The sequence below is a fragment of the Triticum aestivum genome, chromosome 6A, assembly GCF_018294505.1.
Source record: "Triticum aestivum cultivar Chinese Spring chromosome 6A, IWGSC CS RefSeq v2.1, whole genome shotgun sequence".
Lineage (NCBI taxonomy): Eukaryota > Viridiplantae > Streptophyta > Magnoliopsida > Poales > Poaceae > Triticum > Triticum aestivum.
The window spans coordinates 355731077-355735000 of NC_057809.1; the positions used below are offsets into that span (position 1 = coordinate 355731077).

At 41.6% G+C, this 3924-nt stretch overlaps 1 long non-coding RNA gene across 1 annotated transcript; it reads right to left on the reverse strand.

Moving 5' to 3' along the window:
• Positions 1 to 2159: 2159 nt before the first annotated feature.
• Positions 2160 to 3685, reverse strand: LOC123127540 (uncharacterized). Its single transcript, XR_006462591.1, has 2 exons — positions 2941 to 3685; positions 2160 to 2834 (listed from the first exon to the last, which is right to left on the reverse strand). It is a non-coding gene; the product is annotated as an uncharacterized lncRNA (long non-coding RNA).
• Positions 3686 to 3924: the final 239 nt, after the last annotated feature.

Sequence of the window (3924 nt, forward strand, 5' to 3'; positions counted from 1 at the left end):
ATGGCGCTGTGTTTTTTATTTTTTCAACAGGTAAATCCTAGGTTTTAATAAACTCCGAACTTCTCTGTTATTTCAATTTGAACTTCACCTTTTTATATTTTGAGTAAAGAATTGCATTCGATTTTTATATGGAAAAAATCTTAGTTTTGTAATAAACATTATACAAATTCTTCGTTATTTCGAACTGAACTTCTTGGTTTATTCGTTAGCAATGGGAAAAATTTAAGTTTTTGTGATAAATATTGAACTGCTCTATTTTCTGAAATTGAACTTCTTGGTTTATTATTTATTATCGAGGAAAATCTAATTTTTTCATATACATTGAACTATTGTATTTTTTAAAATTGAACTTCTTGGTTTTTTCAATTTGGACTTCTTGGTGTCATTCATTTGTAACGGGAAAAATGCTAATTTTGTAATAAACATCGTACAACTTCTTGGATATTTTCGAACTGAATTTCTTGGTTTTTTCGTTAGTAACTGGAAAAATTATGAGAAAAATATGCATTTCTTATAGACATCGAACTTCACCATTTTTTTAATTTGAACTTCTTAGGTTTATTTGTTAGTAATGGCGAAAATCCTTTTTTGAACTTTCCCGGGCAGGTCACTTGAACTTCGAGCAACTATATTTTTCATCAAGACAACCGTCACAAATTCGTTACCGTTTGAGAGCAGTATTAAAAATGGCAAAAACAACATCGTTTTTACTTGTTTTTAACATGTAATTGAAGGTTGGACGTCTCGCGCTAGAGATCTCGAACTTCACCGGGAGGAGCACGTGAACTTCTTGCGACAAACCTTTGAAGCTTTTAGTTTTCTATGCTTATATTCTTATCTGAAATGCATTTCGTGTAGTAGTTGAACTTCGTGCTGTTTTCACCTTGAACTTCTGTCACGTATTTTTGTTCAACCTCTCTCACAAGAATTTTTGAACTTTCTCGGGCTGAGCACTTGAACTTCTAGCAATGAAATTTTAGCCTTTCCTTGAATTCCTCGCTGTTTTCACCTTGAACTTCTGTCACGTATTTTTGTTCAACCTCTCTCACAAGAATTTTTGAAATTTCTCGGGGTGAGCACTTGAACTTATAGCAACGAAATTTTAGCCTTTGCTTTTTCATTCTTTTTTTCATACAATGCACACTGTGTAGTACATGAACTTCTCGCAGTTATCAACCTGAACTTCTCTCAGTTACGTGAAAATATCTGAGTTTTTTATAGGCATTGAACTACTATACCTTTTTTTATTTGAACTTCATTTGTATTTTCTTAGAAATGTGAAAATTGGAGGTTTTTTAGAAACATCGAACTTGTTCATTATTTCGAATAGAACTTTGTTATTTTTTTATATTGAACTTCTTCTTTCTTTTCTTAAACTTCCGGAGTTAACATTTATCTGGGCGAGCTTTGTTTTCTTCTTATTTTTTCTAGCGTGTATGTTTTGTGTTGTTTTTCTCCTTTGTTGGACTTCTTTTTGTTCTAGTATTTGAATTTACTTGGGCTTCTTTGTTTTGTAGTTTTTGAATTGAAACCAACATATACTAGTTTTTTGCATCCATACATATTGTTAAACTTTAGGAAATAATACATAACAAGAAACTGTACAACATGATGTTAGACTAATGTTTTGTTAGAACATCACATTTTTCCCCTAGGACATGTTGTACAATGTTTGAACATGACATTTTTGCTTTTTTAACTCTATGATTTTTGTTGTTGTTGAACTTCAAGGGTTTTTATATTTGAACTTGCAAGGGTTGTCATATCAACTAAGATATCACTAACCTCCCCTGAGTTTCTTTCATGAACTTTTAGTTTTTGACGAATGCCCCCGAGTTTCTTTTTCTATAGATTTTTCAGTGACAGTAATACATGAACTTCATCAACTTTTTTTGTCAAGTAGCAAAAGATGTAGAACAAATATGGAAGAGTGTAATTTTTATTCCATGACTTTCCCATGATTTCAATCATTCCAGGATCGCGTTTTGCGTGAACTTTTTAGATACCAATCTACTTGAAATAACACTTGTGAGAACAAGTCCACTTAAATCAGAATCCAATGAATAATATTTATTTTAATTTATCTTGTTATCATCATTTAGTACTACTCTGCATATGGTTCCATATATTTTGGTCTCACGGACATTAGCACAAGCACCTGATGTTCTAGTACAAGAAATGACCAATTGAAAATCAATGATTTTTTCTAGTAGATAGCAACACTACAAAAGACCGTGGACGAATGTTCATTAGCATCAATTGTAAAAATGGGATGCCAAAAACACACACGGACGTTCGGTTGCACTATCTGCAGCCGTCCAAGTACAGGCACAACGGCAGCTGTCAAGCAGACCAAGTGCAGTAGCAGCTCCCTTCCCATATCCAGTCGCCAGCTCCATGCCTCCATCTCATCCGTCCCTCACAACACTGATTGCAGCAGGGAGAGGAAACAACAAGTGCTGGTGTAGCTTGGCAGGATAGAGAGATGGCGACCCACACAGTGAGCACACATATCAAACTGAAAGAGGTCGCCTAGAACGTACTTCACAGTGAGCATGCACACCCACACATCCATGTCCAGCTTGGCTTGGCCGGCAAGAGCGACAGAGGAGAGGAGCCGCTGTAGTGAGCCAAATCAAGCCGCACCAATTCTGGCCATCTTGGAGATATCTGCATTCTTGCTGACCCTGTCACCTTTCTCGCAGGAGCCCAGGTGACCTCGTCGACTCCCTTAGAAGCCGGAGACTCGCTGTAGTGGTGCTGTGACTTGTGCTCATACGAAGTTTCCTTCCAGGCATGTATCGGTGGAACTGCTGCCAATTTTTTCTGTTGAACTGATACAGACAAATTGCCTCAAATATTTATGGAAATATACTGAAGAATGCTGCAGTTTTTTCCTGCAAGAAGTGTCGTTGTCCTCACTCTGATGGAGTAACTCACCACGGCAGCACCACTTCCTACGTGCTAGCATCCGCTGGATTTGTGGCCTATGAATGTCCTTTACACAGTAGGTAGCCGAGAGCGACCACGCCGGCGCCGAAGGAGAGAATCTCATCGTTGTCTTTTGCTTTTGAGTAGTACGTCGCGGCTGGATCCCTGGTGGGGGCCTGTGCCACGACGGCGCGCAGGGGCATCACGCCGACGAGGGTCAGGCTGGTGGCTCGCACCGGGGAAGGAGACTGGTGGACCGCGTCACCGGAGGTGGAGGCGGGGTGGATCAGGGAAGAAGGGGTCGGGGAGGAGGAGCGCCGGCGACGGGCATCCGGGTCGAGCGCCGTGGAAACAGGGGGAGGGGTGGCCGCCGCGCCTCGTTGGCCGGAGATCACGGACGGGTCAGCTTCCGACGCGTCCTCGGGCCCAGCAAGCGACAAACGCGGCGGCGGGATCTTGTACGGCGGCTAGATCCGCGTGGCGGCAGTAGGAAGCAGGACTCGGGTGGGGGAGAGGTAGGTAGCTGGTGAGGCGGAGTGGAGCAGCGGTGGCGCGTGGGGAGGTGCGAGGGTCACGGCGGCGCCGGCGTGCGGGCTGGATTGAGGTAGATGGCGATGCGGAGGCGGGGATGGCGGCGGCAGGGATCAGGGAGAGAGCGAGGAGGGAGAGGTGGGGAACGTGGGGTTCGGGGTGGGATTTCTTTTTTTTTTTCTTCTTTCTGTAAGTTCGGAACACCCGCTGCTCCTATATAGGACCTCGTGATCTAAATAGTTATTCTAATCTCAGGATTAGAATAGTGTCACTCTCTCTATATATATACATCAATTAGGCTTTAAGTGTGTATTTGTTGGTGGAAGTGTTATCCAATTAGTCATGTAGCCTACAAAGTCTATCACACAACCTTGTAACTTCTTACTCCATTTCTAAATTTGTACTAGTCCTCTATACTTATATTGCGCTACTCGTACTACTACCTCCCTCCTAGTTTATTGG